At 45.6% G+C, this 17,786-nt stretch overlaps 1 protein-coding gene across 2 annotated transcripts in view; it reads left to right on the top strand.

Annotated features, from left to right (window-relative positions):
* MAN1C1 (mannosidase alpha class 1C member 1) overlaps positions 1-17,786 on the top strand; it is a 151,310-nt gene that overhangs the window by 80,229 nt on the left and 53,295 nt on the right. The gene's annotated exons all lie outside the window — the stretch shown is intronic.

Below are 17,786 nucleotides of genomic sequence, written 5' to 3'. Positions count from 1 at the left end.
GAAGAGGCAGGCAGGCTTGCTAAAGCCCTGGGCACAGGCTTACGAAATCTTTGCAGTGGTTATTATAGCTTACACATTTAACCACTTCAATTGGGCATATGACTTGAGATGCTGGGTAAGCATCTTGTCAACTTCAACACAGCTGACAAAGTTATGACACGAAGAATGTTTAGACTTTGCAGTTTTCCCCGACCTCCAGCTGATCCTGTGAAAATGTCTCCTCCTTCCAGAGAGCTGATTTGTGCCCCAAATTCCCCCATCTCAGCAGGAAGGGTCTCTTTGCGAGGTAAAGTAGAAATTCGTTGTCACTGTGATACTCTGATTTTGTGTTCCCTGTGAGAAAGACACCTTCTGTGTCTGGTTTATTGCTGACTTTCAAGGTTGGTGTCCTGGGGGATAGAGCGACAGGGAAGGACGCATCGGGATGGCCCGAGACACTCTCAATTTTTAAGCTACTCTTCTCAGACACTAAACCTTGAAATGTGAGATTTTCTCTTTTAAGGTTGCCATTCTTCATGCCTCTTCTCAGTTGGAGAGTGATGAAGTTTGAACAGATCCTTTTATCTGTGTTGAAATTATCTGGGTGTGAAAATCTTTTTCTACCCTTAAAGTTACTCCATCTCTTTTTTCCTTAAAAAAAAAAAAAAGGTAAATGTAGTATATGCCCATTGTAGAGAAATTAGAAATTCCAAATAAGAGCCAGAAAGAAAGGCTCCTGAAGTTCCATCACTCAGAGGTGACCCATGGTTTCATGTGTCTCTCTAGATATGTCTTCTTTCATGGAAAATGCATACATATGAATATGTATTTCTACATAAATGGAATAATATAAAAAGTACTGTCTCGTAATCTGCCTTATACCCTTAACACTTAAAGTGTTTTTCTGATCACCTTTTCAAGCTGTTAAACACTAGCAACTATATTGTCATGTTTATGGCACTGTATCATCTGTTGTATGAACACGTACATATATGTGTGTGGTTGGATACTCAGTCGTGTCCTCCTCTTTGCAACCCCATGGACTGTAGCCCTTCAGACTCCTCTGTCCATGGGGTTTTTGTTCAAGCAAGGATACTGGGGTGGGCTGCCATAGCCTCCTCCAGGGGTCTTCCCGACTTACAGATCAAACGCATGTCTCTTCTGTCTCCTGCATTGCAGGTGGATTCTTTACCCGCTGAGCCATCTGGGAAGTAACATATATACACACACACATATATACAATGTGTATATTCACACATGTTTATATATATACATCAGTTCAGTTCACTCAGTCGTGTCCAACTGTTTGTGACCCCACAGACTGCAGCACAGTATGTATGTATATGTATATACATTTTATATATTTTTTTCTTATCTTTCTACTGGACATTTAGGTTATTTCTGATTTTTTTTTTTTTTTTTGCCATTCTTTCTAATTCAGTTCACTAATCTTGGCATACATGTCCTAATATTTTCTTAGGATAGATTTTTAGAACAGAGCTAGCTAACATGTGCAAGCATTTACCACATGGCACTCTCCTGACTGCTTTAAATATATTATTTGTTGAGTCTGAGTCTTACAAATAATTCTATATAGAAATATCTACATTTTACAGATGAGGACACTGAAGTCCAGAGAGGGTATGTACTTTGGCCAGGGTCAGCCAGCCAGCAAATTGCAGAGCCATAGTTGGAACCCAAACTCTCTGATCCTCTAAGCTTTGATGGAAAGGGTTAGGTCTGTATAGCCTTCCGTTGCATGGTTTAATGGTACCTGTCCCCTGCTTCGTCTCCTCCAGCTCTTTACTCTGTGACCACCTCACCCGAGGCCTGGTCTTCTCAGAGTCCCGTCACTGCCACCATCGCATAATAGGAACAGGAAAGGAAGAATCGGTGGGTGTTGGGGTGCCATTCCGCTATGATGTAGGTGTGGTCCTCAGTCCCTGGGACGTGCCTTCTTGGGAATGTTCCAGAGAGAGGAAGAGTTGACCGGAGGCCCACTTTTGGGGAGCCGTGAGGTCTCTGACAGCTCAGCGGGGTTAGGCTACAGGCTGGGCTGTGGTATGGCCAAGCAGAGTGTGCACTGTGCTCAGAGGCTCTGTCACTCCTTCTAGAACTCTTCCTTGTGGGAGCCCGGCTCTGGCTGGGGGAACCCTTGCAGGCCACTCTGGGGGAGTTGGGCATGCGGCAGGGCTGTTAGAGATTTGCTTGGTGATAACGCTGCTGAACTGGGCTAATCTAAGGCTGACACCTAGAAGCTCAGGCTTGTTTTGCAGGAGCTCACCAGGAGCACTAGGAGGACAGGCTTGTGGCCCCAAGGTCAGGCCGGGGCCCTCTTCATGTGTCCCTCACTAGGCCGGGCTCATCCTCAGGGGATCTGCCCTTGGGGAATAAGCAGAGGTCCAGTTGCCTCCAAACTTGAAACTCTGCCTTGGAGCTGGGGCTCAGGGTGCGGCTGGTCAAGTGGAGGCTCAAGGATTCCCGCCTGGGCCACCTTGCAGGGAAAGTGTGTCTTGGCCCAGCAGAAGAGATTGATGAGACTTGCAGAAGAGACTTGCCCTCCACTGGGCCCAGCTAGCTTATCCTGATTTATCCATAGATTGAGCTTGATGATCTGACTCATATTCATTCAACTAATCAGGCGAGTTATTTCTGCAATTTAGGTCTTCGAATAAGTGCCTTTGGCTGCTGAATATGTGATCAGCCACAGATTTCTCATTCTTTAAAACCCAGGGAGCGGAAATGCCAATGTCGAAAGCCATCCCACGCAGCAGAGATTACCAGAGAGCTAAAATCAGGCCGTTCAAAGCTCTGGCCTCTCGACCTCCCATCACGCGGCCACTTGGCCTGTCAATGCTGCATGCGGAGTCCAGGTAGGGGGTCTTTATCCATAAAACCTGGAAGGATGGCAATCAATAGATAATCTGCTCACATTCTTTTCACTTAACCAGAGAATTGGTTTGCCTCTGCAGTAACTTGTTCTGGGGGAGAAAATGCATTTGAGGGCTTCAAAAAGGCGTGGGCCAACTGGGAAAAGCTATTGCAAGCTTTGAGGTGGGGAAGGTCAGCGTCTGTTCTCCCTGCCCAGAACTTTGCTATAACCTTGAACAACAAACTTCACCTCTTCTTCCTTATCATTAGCCTCAGAGTCATCACCAGCCGCCAGGCCCCTGGTACCAGGACGCAGTCATCGTCTGACAGAACTCATTCATTCATTCATTCATTTATTCCACGAACAATAGTGGTGGGACTCCTACAGAGTTCCAAATATTGGATTAGATGCTGGAGATTTCAGAGAGAAACTAGCCCTGGGTCCTGGCCTGACACGGCTCGCGTCTCACGGGGAAGACAGCTGCTCGCTGTTAAGATGCAGATGTTAGGAAGCAAGTGCTGGGAGTGGAAAGGAAAAGGCCTCCAGCCCCTGCCCCCAGGGCAGCCACTCAGCTTTCCTTTCCTGTCTGCGGGTGATTGCAATGGACCACATCAGAAATCTCAGATCAACTAGTAAAGAGAAGCTGCTTCTGTTCATTTCTCTGTGAAGCGTTGTGTGTGTGCTCAGTCACTAAGCTGTGTCCGACTCTTTATGACCCCGTGGTAGCCCACCAGGCTCCTCTGTGCATGGGATTTTTCAGGCAAGCATACTGGAGGGGGTTGCTGTTTCCTCCTCCACAGGATCATCCCGACCCAGGGATCGAACCTACATCTCCTGCTCAGCAGGCAGCTTCTTTACCACTGTGAAGCCTCAGATGTTGCAGATGGGTGGGCCAGAGCTTGACCGATGGAAAAGGTGTCCAGGCGTTGTTCACAGCTACACTGCAGACCTCAGATTCTTCCTGTTTCCCAGGGCCAGGGACACAGATCTGCCCCAGAGCGCAGAAGAGATGAGGGTGTACAGCCAGAATAAGTATTTTGGGGCAGAATCCTAAGAGCACGGCCTGAGATAACAAGACATGTTGGAGCTGAAACTCTCGACAGCCTTTCATCCTTCCAGGCTGATGGTCTTATTTTATTTGACCTCAAAACTTACGTGTTTTTAAAAAACATATCTACTAGAATAACATAAGTGACTCATTTCTTTCCAGGTGGTTCCTTTGAGAGGCCAGCTCATATTCCCGATACTGCCCAGCCTCAAGCAGTTCTAACCTACCACCCGAGAGCTGCTTTTAGAAGTCAGTGCCTGAACCATGAATTATCACGTCCTGCTAATTTGTCACTCACCAGACTGGGAACCTGATAAACTCTGTTTCTAGAAAGTAGGCCTCTGCCTGCTGCTGCGCAGATTCAAAACCTGGGTTTGGATTTTGCTTGGCATTTGTTGCTGTCGTTACTTTGGGCAAATCAGTCAGCTTTCCTGAATTTGTTTCCTCATCTGTAAAATGGGCACAATATCACCTAACCTGGTTGTGGTGATAACACACAAAAACACCTAACGTAGTAAAAACAGGAGAGATGTAATACTATGCCCCTCTCTCCCCACCTCTCTGCTCCCCACCCTACCTTATTTATGAGATATATAGTAGAAGGAACACTAGATTGAGTCAGGCAGGAAGCCTGTGTGATCCTTGGCCAGGAATTTACTTCTTAGACCCCAGTGTCGTCATCTGTAAAAAGGGGAGTGCTGTGCCATGCTTAGTCTCTCAGTCATGTCTGACCCTTTGAAACCCCATGTGGCCCACAGGCAAGGATACTAGAGTGGGTTGACATGCCCTCCTCCAGGGGATCTTCCCAACCCAGGGATCAAACCCAGGTCTCCCACGTTGCAGGCGGATTCTTTACCACCTGAGCCACCAGGGAAGCCCAAGAATCCTGGAGTGGGTAGCCTATCCCTTCTCCAGGGCATCTTCCTGACCCAGGAATCACATCGGGCTCTCCTGCATTGCAGGCAGATTCTTTACCAGCTGAGCTACCAGGGAAGCCCATAAAATGGGGAGACTGTTTCCTAACCCTGACCATCCTTAAAGGGTTAGGATTATGCAGTTAGTGCCTTCTCCCCCATTGAGTTCAATTCCACTTATATTTTAAGTCAAGGATGCCCAACCCCCCAGGGGCTGCAGACTGATACTGGTTTGTGGCCTGTTAGGAATCAGGCCGTACCGCAGGAGGTGAGCAGCAGGCGAGCGAGAAACTTCATCTGTATTTACAGCCACTCCCCATCACTCACATTACTGCCTAAGCTCCGTCTCCTGTCAGATCATCGACAGCATTAGACTCTCATAGGAGCATGAACCCTTGTCAACTGCACATGTGAGGGGTCTAGGTTGCACGCTCCTTATGAGAATCATCCAGAAACCATCCCCCCTTGCCCACAGTCCATGGAAAAATTGTCTTCCACATAACCTATCCCTGCTGCCACAAGGATTGGAGACTGCTGTTAGGAGTTTCATACTCCCCCCATAAAGTTTAGCAACCAAGTATTGCAGAGTACATCATGCGAAATGCCAGGCTGGTTGAATCACAAGCTGGAATCAAGATTGCTGGGAGAAATATCAACAACCTCAGATTTGCAGATGACACCACTCTAATGGCAGAAAGCTAAGAGGAACTAAAGAGCCTCTTGATGAGGGTGAAAGAAAAAAGCTGGCCTAAAACTCAACATTCAGAAAACTAAGACCATGGCATCTAGTCTCATCACTTCATGGCAAATAGATGGGGAGAAAGTGGAAGCAGTAACAGATTTTATTTTCTTGGGCTCCAAAATCACTGCAGACCGCAGTGACTGCAGCCATGAAATTAAAAGATGCTTGCTCCTTGGAAGGAAAGCTGTGGCAAACCTAGACAGCATGTTAAAAAGCAGAGACATCACTTTGCCAACAAAGGTCCGTATAGTCAAAGCTATGGTTTTCCCAGTAATCATGTATGGATGTGAGAGTTGGACTGTAAAGAAGGCTGAGTGTCAAAGAACTGATGCTTTCAAATTGTGGTGCTGGAGAAGACTCTTGAGAGTCCCTTGGAGTACAAGGAGATCAAGCCAGTCAATTCTAAAGGAAATCAGTCCTAAATATTCATTGGAATGCCTGATACTGAAGCTGAAGCTCCAATACTTAGGCCACCTGATGCGAAGAGTTTACTCATTGGAAAAGACCCTGATGCTGGGAAAGATTGAAGGGAAAAGGAAAAGGGGTGGCAGAGGATAAGATGGTTATATAGCATCACTGACTCAATGGACATGAATTTGAGCAAACTCCGGGAGATAGTGGAGGACAGGGGAGCCTGGCGTGCTGCAGTCCATGGGATCACAAAGAGTCAGACACGACTTAGCGACTGAACAACAAGTAATTTTGTTAGACAGTATAGTTAACAAAATAATGATAAAACAGTATTAAAACAAAGACAATTCTCAAATCTTATGTAATTATGCTTAGAGGATCGATAATACTTTCATAATTAGAAAAAAAAGGATTAGAGTTAGAAGGATTAAACAAGAAGAATCATATGACAGTATTTTTTTGGGGGGGAGGATAATTGTTTAACAATGTTGTGCTGGTTTCTGCCACACAGCAGCATGAACCAACCATAAGTATACATGTGCCCCCTCCCCCTTGAACACCCTTCCCACCCCCACCCCATCCCACCCCTCTAGGTTGTCACAGAGCACCAGGTTGAGCTCCCAGTGTTATATAGCAACTTCCTACTAGCTATCTATGTTACATATGGTAATGTGTAGGTTTCAATGCTAAACTCTCAATTCATCCTACCCTCTCTTTCCCCCACTGTGTCCACAGCTGTTCTCCATGTCTGAGTCTCTATTCCAATAGAGATCCTATAGACATTATTTATTTTTTTCTTTCTGACTTACTTCACTCTGTATAACAGGCTCTAGGTTCATCCACCTCACTAGAACTGACTAGATTTGTTCTTTTTTATGGCTGAGTAGTATTCCATTGTCAGAGAAGGCAATGACACCCCTACTCCAGTACTCTTGCCTGGAAAATCCCATGGACGGAGGAGCCTGGTGGGCTGCAGTCCATGGGGTCGCTAAGAGTTGGACACGACTGAGCGACTTCACTTTCACTTTTCACTTTCATGCACTGGAGAAGGAAATGGCAACCCACTCCAGTGTTCTTGCCTGGAGAATCCGAGGGACGGGGGAGCCTGGTGGGCTGCCATCTATGGGGTCACACAGAGTCGGACATGACTGAAGTGACTTAGCAGCAGTAGCAGCAGTATTCAGTTGTATATATGTACACAACTTCTTTATCTGTTCATCCATCAGTGGGCATCTAGGTTGTGTTAGACAACTGCATATGTGATCTTAGGACCTAGGGGGTAGGGAGTTCAATCCCAAGACAGTACCAAAGAGCCACTGTCTTGGAAAGTATCTGAGAAAGTCCCTAATGGATTTCTTGCTCAGTCAGCATCACCTGGAATTTGGACACTTGCATTTTCCTGAGCTTAGGAACTTAGGAATCCACGGATCTTCTCAGACGTGACATAGGCAATGTGCATTGCCACGCAGGAATCCAGGACCTGCTGAACTGAGTTGTCACGCAGCACTAAGCAAGGGCGGGCTGGTGGGGTGCAAGGTCATGCTGCCCCCACAAAATAGCACCCATCTTGGTCAACTATGACAAAAATACGACAGAGTAGGTGGCTTAAAGAACAAACCTTTCTTTTGCACGATTCTGGAGTCTGGAAAGTCCAGGATCAAGGTACTGGCAGATTAATTGTCTCTTTGAGGGTTGGCTGCCCGGTTCATAAAAGACTGTCTTCTCACCGTGTCTTCACAGGGTGAAAGGGGCAAGAGAGCTCTCTGGAGTCCCTTTTATAAGTCTCCAATCCCATTTATGAGGGCTCCACCCTCATTACCTAAAAACCTCCTCCCAAAGGCCTAACCTCTTAATACCATCATGCTGGGCATTAGGATTTCAACATATGATATTCGGGGAGGCACAAACATTCAGTCCATTGCAGCACCCTTGGGAGGGTACAGTTTTCCTGATTTGAGAAATGAAAGGCCAGTATAGATGGTATCCCTGCTGCTTTGATTATTTCTAAGATGGAGAGGCTTGGATTATAGGTGTTTTTTCTCCTCTCAAAGAGGAAGGACACTTAGGGACCTGATGCAGCATGTGGAGGAGGTAACCAAAGATCAAGCAGGCTGGTTAAATTTAGAAAAGTCCAATAGAGCCACCTTTCTATATTGCAATCATAACAGTAGCAGCTTCAAGGTCTCTGTGTTGGCGTATAGTAGGTGCTCAATAAAGCGTGAAGACGCGATGAGTGAATCCCATGGAAAGGAACAGTACTGGATCAAGCTTAACGTTCTAGGGGCTCACAGATAGTTCTTGTCCACCCTACCCATCCAGATCTGAAGCCCATGCTCTTCACCACAGCTCTGGAGGGCTGTTTAACTGTGTTGGTCAATCAGACATGGTTGCTGCCCTGCCCTCTCGGTTTCAAGTATGAGAGCCTGGGATTTGGTGGGGGAGGAGGGAGTGTGGGGAGGTGGTGGAGAATCAGTGCGTGAGAGTTCCAGTTGCTTCACACCCTCACCAGTACTTTAACATTGTCTATCTCTCTCTTTCTCTGTTTGTTTGTTTGTTTTTTTTTTCCTTCACTGGGTCTTCATTGCTGAGTGCAAGTTTTCTCTAGTTGCTGCGAGTGAAGGCTACTCTCTAGTTGCAGGGTGAGGGCTTCTCATCTTGATGGCTTCTCTTGTTGCAGAGAATGGGCCCTAGAGCCCACAGGCTTCAGTAGTCACAGCCCATGTGCTCAGCAGTTGTGGCAGAGGGCTCTGGAGCTTGGGCTCAGTAGTTATGGCACACAGGCTTAGTTGCCCCATGGCATGTGGAATCTTCCTGGACCCCAGAGTCAAACCTGTGTCCCCTGCATTGGCAGGTGGAGTCTTAACCACTGGGCCACAAGGGAAGTCCTTTGTCAATCTTTTCATTTTCAGCCCTTCTTGGGGTGGGGCAGAGAGACATTTTTGTCTTTGAATTCTTGAAATATATTTATTCATTCTGTACTTTTGTTCAGTCTCTCCTCTAGGCTGAGCACAAGAGAAAATAAAGAATAATCATGTCATGATCTATGCTGCCCCGGGCTTGCGTCGGACAACTGAGGTGTGAGTCTAGCCACTTTCTAGCTTTGTTAACCTTGGATGAATTCATCTCCCTGAACCTCAGTTTCCTCGTCTGTAAGAGGGGGTTGGTACCTCAAAGAAGGGTGAAGAGTAACATCATGACATGCAGAAGGGCTGAAGGGTGCTCAAAGAATGTTAGCTGTGGGTATTGTCATCCATGCATTTTGCCTGCTGGTTGACACATGGTAGCAGGTGCCAGAGGTTTAAGAAGAAACATGAGAGGAGAATTTAACAATAATAACAACTTACATTTATTGAACACTTACTGTGTGCCAAATGCTGTTCTAAGTTCCTTTTATAAATGACTATTGACATTAAAAGTCCTATTGATTTCCGTAATTTTTTACAAATTGGGGAAAGGCCACTGTGGTTGATTTTCACTGCAGTACACATGGTTACAATGTGTGGGAACCTAATGGCTTCCTGGAAGTACGATTCTAGAAGCTCAGAGGCAGTGAGATGGAAACTGATGACATGTACTTGGCCTCTTCATGGCTGCTGGGTGACCTTCATGTGCCTGCCCCTGCCCTTTGTTCAGAACCCGAGGGCTGATGACTTAGAAAGGTGAAAAGAAATGGGTGCTTAAAGAAAGACCAGTGTTCGGTGTAGTTGGAAGGGCCCTGAGTGAGTGGTTCCCATTCATGGATTCTTGTCACTGGCATTTGTGGTTTTCAGAAAGTTCTCTCCCCTTTCTGGGCTTCAGGGTGCCCACTTGTTTGGAATGCTGAGCTCCCTGTACCAGTCAGCTATTGCTGCATAACAAACCATCCTGAAACTTAGTGATTTATAACAAAACTATTTATTATTTCTCACCAGTCTATGGGTCTTGGCTAGGCTAACTCATTAATCTGTAGTCAGTTGCTAAGTCACTTGGGAGCCCTTTGGTCTCAGATGGACTTGGTTGGATTACCTAACTTGGCTGTATATGGTCCTGGGCTTCTTCTCTTGATAGCAACAGGTGTCCAAAAGAAAGGTGGAAGCATGCATATCCTCTTAAGACCCAGGCTTAGAAGGTACACCATTACTTCCTTCATATTCTGTTGGCTAAGCGGGTTAAAAGGCTAGCCTGGACAAAGGGGTGAGGAGATGGACTGAAATCATCTGCTAAATCACATCACCAAAGGTACAAGGGTACAGGGAAGGGTGAAGAATTGGGAATGTTTTTGCAGTTGACCACACTCAGATTCCTCCCTGTTCTAAAATCTCTAAAATCAAATAGCGCATAGATCAGAGTGAGAGGAGGAAGGCCAGTTCCCATCATCGCAGGCCAAGGACTGGACAGGCCTTTCCTGGATTTGGGATGAATTGCCCAGGTACCCAGTCAGTGTTGGTGCTGAGCTCAGCTCCAACTGGACAGACCTAAAAGGACATGTTCTTACTCAGTCACTCACTGCATTTAGTGAGCCCCACTGTGTGCCAGGTACTGAGCTAAGCCCTGAGGAGGTAGATTATCCCCTGTTTTCAAGGCACGCACCCTCAGTCCCTTAGGATAACAGATGCATGGAACATTATAACATAGCACGCAGGTGTTTATAGGGTCATGGAGAAGGTACCCCCGGGCTTGTTTTAATACAATACCAGCGACCTCCATACAGTCTGGGCTTCCTTCAGCAGATCCAGGGGCTTGTTTTCAGACCACATATGAGTCAGGAAGCCTTAGGGCTGACAGTTCCATTTAAACTCCGTGGCTCCAGAGTTAGGCAGCCCCACTGAAACCCCTCTGGCATTGGGCAGCCAGGAAACGGAAAATAGAACAAGGTGTTCAGAGCGAGCGTGGGAATTCGATTAGTCTCCTCCTGTGCTCTAGGACTGTCTCTGTCTGCTATTTGCAGCCACAGAACAAAGCTACAGGTTACCTATGCACGTGCGAGCAGCTGGGGCTTCAGAGGGAGTTATGTAAACCTTCACGTTCCTACAAGCCCCTCCTCAAATAGACACCCAGCTGGCATTTTTCCTTAAATATCACTCATTATTTTTAAAGGGGGAAAATGTTGGTGGCATTGAAATAGATCACACTTTAAAATGCAGAGTAGCAGAGAGACCGTTCAAATTATTCTCTTAATAGAGTTCTTCAGAGTCAGGAAGTGACGAGGGAACATAATCGCTCCTTTTGTCGTTTGAGCAAAATCTAAGAACTGCAATCCATTTGTCTGCAAATGTGTCTCTTTGGTACAAATTGCAGCAAGCAATCCATTCCCAAGGTAAATGGTCTTTAATTAAAGTCAGTCTCGGTGAGGGTGAGGGGTAGGGGAGGGTTGTTTGAAGCCCAAACTAATATAAATCTCCTCCTCTTCAAAAACATATTTTAAAAAAAAAGAATAATTTTTTAAAATTACATTTTCCCCTCTACTTGATAATTAGGGAAAAGCTTTGTTTATAAGTGAGACTATTCTGGCTCTTATTCATGAATAAAAATTTTGGTAATGAGGGCTCTGAAAAGCAACAGGAAAAATTTCTGTAGCAATCCTGGTAAAAAACACATCCTCAAGCATTGATTTTTGTAGCTGAAGTACATTATGTGTTTTGCATGAGCTTTTGAAAGCTTAGATAAATGAGGTGGCTCAGAAAGCAGGTAAAAAAAAAAAAATGGGAGGAAATTATACCGATCCAAAAGAAGATAAATGTCCACTAATTCCCAGATTAACATTTTAGACTCCTGTGTTTTTATAGGGGGATTTTTGCAATGCTGATAACGTGAGATTGGTTTACAATGTCACATACCAGGTAGAATCAACAAGGCCTTGTTGGAGTTCTCGGAGTCAGCTATGCTTGAGAGGAAGTAGAGTTAATGCAACAGCCTGGTAGTGCCCTGGCCCCCTTTTTAGATGGTAGCACTGCTCCCAAGATGACCTATTTTAAAGGTGACATTGACCCTTAAGGTCAGCTTTTAGTATGCACTCTCTGGGTTGGAAGAGATAAAGACCGAAGCCCGTTTGGTTTAACCCCCAAGGACATTTACTAGATCACTTAGTTTAAATCACTAGGATTGGATGGACTTCAGGCACAGCTTGATCCAGGCATCAAATGAAGTCACCAAGGCTCCATTCCCCCTCTGTCTCTGTGTGCTACTTTCTCTCAGTTGGCTTTAGCCTCAGATTGGCTGTTCCTTCATGATAGCAATTTGGCTACAGCTACTTTATCTTCCATCCACTCAATTTGTGTGTGGTATAAAAGAGCCACTTTTTTGATTGTTCACTTGAAGTCCCAAGATTAGCTCTAACAAGCTTTAATGGGGCCCATGGCTCTGTCTGTCCCTAACATATCCTTAGGTCCAAAGGGATGAAAGGTATGGGTTGGCTGGGGTCTAGATCACTCATTCCCATTGCTGGGGGTCTAGACAGTCTCACTCCATGAAGAAGGACATGAACTAGGAGTGAGAGAGAGGAGGCACCCTTGAAAGCAACTTGGGGACCTGTTAACCAAAAAGATGGGCAGATTCTGGCTGTGAAACCTCAGATTTCTGAAACTTCAACCTTTCATTCTTTGCTTCAGCAAATACCTGAGATCCCACAACAAGTCTTCTGCAGCTAGGTGCAAGGGTTATGGGGGTGTTGAGGGGGGCTCAGGCCTGTCCTCAGGAAGCAAACACATAGTCTGTCTTGTGTGTATTAGTCTACTCGAGGTGCTGAAACAAAATACCACAGGCCGGATGGCTTAAGCAACAGAAACTTATTTCTCAATGCTCTGAGGCTGGGAAGTCCAGGATTGCAGTGCTGCCAAGGTGGGTTTCATTCTGAGGCATCTTCTCCTGGTTTGTAGGCAGCCACCATCTTGCTGTGTGCTTACATCTCAAATGATTTCTCTGTGGACTTATGGAGCAGGAACAGGAGCAAGAGAGGGTTGGTAGGGGAGAGAGAGAGAGAATGCACAAGCTCTCTATAGGAGCTCTAATCCCACCAGACAGTTCCACCCTCATGACCTCATCTAACCCTAATTACTTCCTGAAAGCCTCATCTCCAAATGCCATCACATTGAGGGTTAGGGTTTTGACATGAATTCTGGAGACACACAAGCATTCAGTTCAGTGTTGTCCAAGGTAGCTGCTCTGGCTCTAGTCATCATGTCCACATCTCAGCCAGCAGTAAGAGAAAAGCGGGGAGAGACGGAATGTCCCTTCACTTTAAACATACTCTCCAGAAGTTGCACACCCCACTTCTACTTACATCCCCAAGTTACTTCCACTTATATCCCCAAGTTACAATACAAGTTGGAACTTGTGTGCATGCCTACACCTAGGTGCAAGGGAGGCTGGGGAATGTGGCCTTTATTCTTATGGCATGTGCTCAGGTACAGTTGCGGTTTCTGTTTCTATAGACATTAGGGGAGAATGCACATCAGGGGAGCACTAGCAGTTTCAGTAGGCTGCAGTCCATGGGGTCTCGAAGAGTCCGACACAACTGAGCGACTTCACTTTCACTTTTCACTTTCATGCATTGGAGAAGGAAATGGCAACCCACTCCAGTGTTCTTGCCTGGAGAATCCCAGGGACGGGGGAGCCTGGTGGGCTCCCGTCTATGGGGTCGCACAGAGTCGGACATGACTCAAGCGACTTAGCAGCAGCAGCAGCTACTGCTACACGATTTGCCATACCTACACAATTTGCTGTCCTTGACAGGTCACTCCTCTTTTCTTCCATATGTCTCTCAAGTTCATTTTTTTAAAAACCAAGCTTATACTCGGCCTTCTCCATGAAATCTCCTTGATTTAAACCCCAATTCAATCAGTAACTCTCTTTTTTTACTTTCAAATCAACTATATTGATGTATAATTTTTTTACAATAAAATATACCCAGTTTTAAGTGTACTTAAAAATTCAACTGTTAAGTGAAAGAACATGACACAAGAGTATGCACACTATGATTCTATTTATAAGAGAATAAGAAAAATTCTCAAAATTCAATGCATCTTGAGAAGTGCTTTTAACCATCACCAAAATGACGATCCTCAACCATTCCATCCTAAAGGAAATCAGTCCTGAATATTTATTGGAAGGACTGATGCTGAAGCTGAAGCTCCAATACTTTGGCCACCTGATGCAAAGAACTGATGCATTGGAAAAGACCCTGGTGCTGGGAAAGACTGAAGGCAGGAGGAGAAGGGGACGACAGAGGACGAGATGGTTGGATGGCATCACCAACTCGATGGACATGAGTGTAAGCAAGCTCCAGGAGTTGGTGATGGACAGGGAGGCCTGGCATGCTGCAGTCCATGGGGTCACAAAGAGTTGGACACGACTGAGCAACTAAACTGAACCGAACTGAAAGTCACGATACAGAATATTTTGTCCTCTGAAAGTTCTCTCATGCCCCTCCTTCAACTTCTGGCCCAGACAATCACTGATCTGCTTCCTGTCACTCTGGTTTAGTGTGAACCTTCTAGAGCCTCTTATAAATAGAACCATAGAGTGTGTAATCTTGTGTCATGTTCTTTGACTTCACATTATGTTTTTAAGGTTCTTCCACATTGTTGTATGTATAGCAGTTTGCACTTTACTGCTGAGTAGTATTCCATTGTGGAGAAGGCACTGGCAACCCACTCCACTACTCTTGCCTGGAAAATCCCATGGACAGAGCAGCCTGGTAGCCTGCATTCCATGGGGTCGCTAAGAGACAGACATGACTGAGTGACTTCACTTTCCCTTTTCACTTTCATTCTTTGGAGAAGGAAATGGCAACCCACTCCAATGTTCTTGCCGGGAGAATCCCAGGGATGGGAGAGCCTGGTGGGCTGCCGTCTATGGGGTCGCACAGAGTTGCACACAACTGAAGCGACTTAGCAGCAGCAGCAGCAGCAGCAGTATTCCATCGTATGACTATTCCATAGTTGGTTTTTACCATTCACCAACTGATGAATATTTGGGTTGTTTCCAATTTGGGGATATTACAAATAATGCTATTTTGCATATTATGTACAAGTTTTTGTGTAGATGTGTGTATACCCAGGAGTGGAACTGTTGGGTCATGTATTAAGTGTATGGTTAACTTTGTAAGGAGCTGCCAAGCTGTTTTTCTCAAAGTGAATGTACCTTTTTTCATCCCCACCAGCAGTGTTTGAGACTTCCAGTTGTTCCCCATCCTCGTCTCTCTCTTTGGTTCTACTCTGGGAAATTTCCTCAAGTTTATCATCCAACTCTTCTGTAGGGCTTTTATTTCTTTGGTCAGACTATCTATTAATTTCCAAGAGTTGTTTTGCTTTGTGAATGTTCTTTTTCGAGCATCCTGTTCTTATCTCATGGGTGCAACATTTCCTTTTGTCTCTCTGAGGATATGATTTTTTTTTTGTAGTTTCCTCCTTCCTGCAGAGTCTGTGTCCTCTAAATATACTTTTCCTGTTCATTTGAGTGTATGTATGTCTATTGCACATGTGAGTTTTCCCTAAAATGTTTAGGGACCCTTGGCTGTGTGCATGTTAAATGGGGCCAGGAAAGAAGGTGGTTGGGGCTCTGATGTGGTGAGTGGGTTTTGTTGGCTGATACCTCACTGCAGGGTGAGGCAACAGGGAACTCTAGAAAGAGGTCTTTGCCTTCCGTGGCTGCTCAGCGTCTGCTGAGATGTTTCCATTCTCCTCTCTGAGAGTGGACTCTGGGCTTCTGTTTGCTGAGAACCAGGTAGGCAGAAGGGCTAGGGGACAAAGTGGGGCAGTCCCAAACCCCCATGCTCTCAGGATGGTGTCCCCACCTCTGCCGGGTCTCCCACGGTCCAGAGACCCTCTAGCTTACCCCCTCTCAAGACTCAACCCCTAGTTTTATGCTGGGATGAGAAGGAGACATTTTCTTGGCTGGGTAGATGTAGGAGAAAAGGGGTCTTACTGTCTTTTAAGATGACTGTCAATAAATCCTTCCAGAGATGCCTGGTCTTGCCACCAATTCCAGACCCTGTGAGGTTCTCTGATATAGACCTGATGCATGTGCTTTCAGCATCTTGGCATAGATTCTGCTTTCCCGGCTTTGCTAATTCAATGTTACACATCTCTCTCTTTAGCAGAGGCCAAGATTGTTGCTGTTGCCTCTCCTCTGTTTTGTCCTTCTAAATTGATATCTTTTAAAAAAAAATTTTATACTGTTGTTTTAGTGGAGTTTCAGGGTAGGAATAGAAATAGAGGCTAATGTATTCATCCAACCCACTCTCTGTAACCATAATCCCTTGCTCTTCTAATTGCTTGGAGCCTTCACACCGTCGTCTATAAAATGGGGCAAATGATCGCTGTCCTGACAATCACCCAGGAGCCTTTGTAAAGATCAGATGAGTTTTTGTGTAAATATTGGGTATGCCAAAAAGTTCATTCAGTTTAAAGTAAAAATAAAAGACATATTTCATTTTCACCAAGAACTTAATTGAACAGCATATTCACTAACTGAATGAACTTTTTGCCCAACCCAATATTTACTGGTCACCTACCAGGGCTCTAAGTGATGCTGAACTGAGGGTAGAGAGGACCTTCTAAAGGTTGGGGCTGGAGAAGAGATCATCCCAGGCTGAGGGATAATCTAGCCCTCCAATGACACTGCATAACACACACTCGCAGACCTCACTGGTATGTAACACTAAGCTTTCATTTAGCCTGGGAGCCTTCAGGGTTTAGCAGCTCCAGATTGGGTCAGCTAAGTGACTGCTGATCTCAAGTAGGACAGCTGACTGTGAACTATCCTAGGAAACCCTTGGCTGGGACAACTGGTCAACTCAGCTCTGCTCCACATGTCTTTCCTTTTCAGGATCTAGTTCCAGAATGTTCTCACAGTGATGGCCATGCAGGTGTTTCTTCAAGCCTCTGCCTACATCACATTGGCTATCACTGGCTAAAGTTAGCCACATGCCTGAGCCCCGAATAAAAGGGACAGGGCAAGAAAGCCTGCTCAGAGGGCAGAGGGCATGGATACATGGAGAAGTGAGAAACTAAGGCCAGCAATGCAACCCTTGTGCCACGAGTGTCCAGATATGGTTCTGAAACAGAACGCCCCTCCCTGCTTCAAGCTTTCTTTCCCTAAACCTAGAATACTTTACCTAAACCAGGAAGCTGGGGTCCTGCCACTCTGATTTTGCATTCAGTTGAAGGAGTCAGTCCTTTACACAGTACTCAGAAGAAAGTCTCTCCATCTCTAAAACAATCAGAAATAATCTCTCTGATAGAGAATGCACTCCCTAGGCTTGGGCTGGGCTGTAGATCACAAACAGCCGATTTAATCTCCTTAATTATTTGATTCAATCAGAAGTTAGCTTAATTATTTTCTTGCTTCTCACCTCCTTTGAATCCATTCTGGAAACTGATTGTGTCTTTAACATCAGCCCATAGATAAGCATTTCAATTGGGAAATGTAATTAGCCAAGGAAAATGAACGTGGGTGCTGCCTTTTGTCAAAGCGCCATTAAAACCCAACTCTGGTCAATACCAACGTAGTATGAAGACAAAGGGCAGTTTGTTCCTCTCATGATTGGAGAAGAAGGCCCAGCAGGAAGAGGGGATTAGGCCTCTTGAGGTCTTAGAGAAGGAGGTTCATTCGTTCACTCATGAGACATTTCCAGGCCAATTCTGGGCTGATAAAAGAGATGCAAAGATGAGTTGGCCAAGTCCCTTATCCCTAAAGAGTTCTCCTCGAGGAAAGGACCCACACGTCATTGTGACATACATACGCAGTGCAGAAAATATAGAGGAAGGAGCCTACTTCTGTAGCATCGCAGAGTGTGTAGTATCCAACTGGGCCCTGAGACTAGCTGGGGCTGCTCGGATA

This window comes from Bubalus kerabau, chromosome 3, assembly GCF_029407905.1.
Source record: "Bubalus kerabau isolate K-KA32 ecotype Philippines breed swamp buffalo chromosome 3, PCC_UOA_SB_1v2, whole genome shotgun sequence".
In the NCBI taxonomy this organism is placed as follows: Eukaryota; Metazoa; Chordata; class Mammalia; order Artiodactyla; family Bovidae; genus Bubalus; species Bubalus kerabau.
The sequence above is the reverse complement of the archived record's forward strand: the minus strand, read 5'-3'. Positions and strand labels throughout refer to the sequence as shown.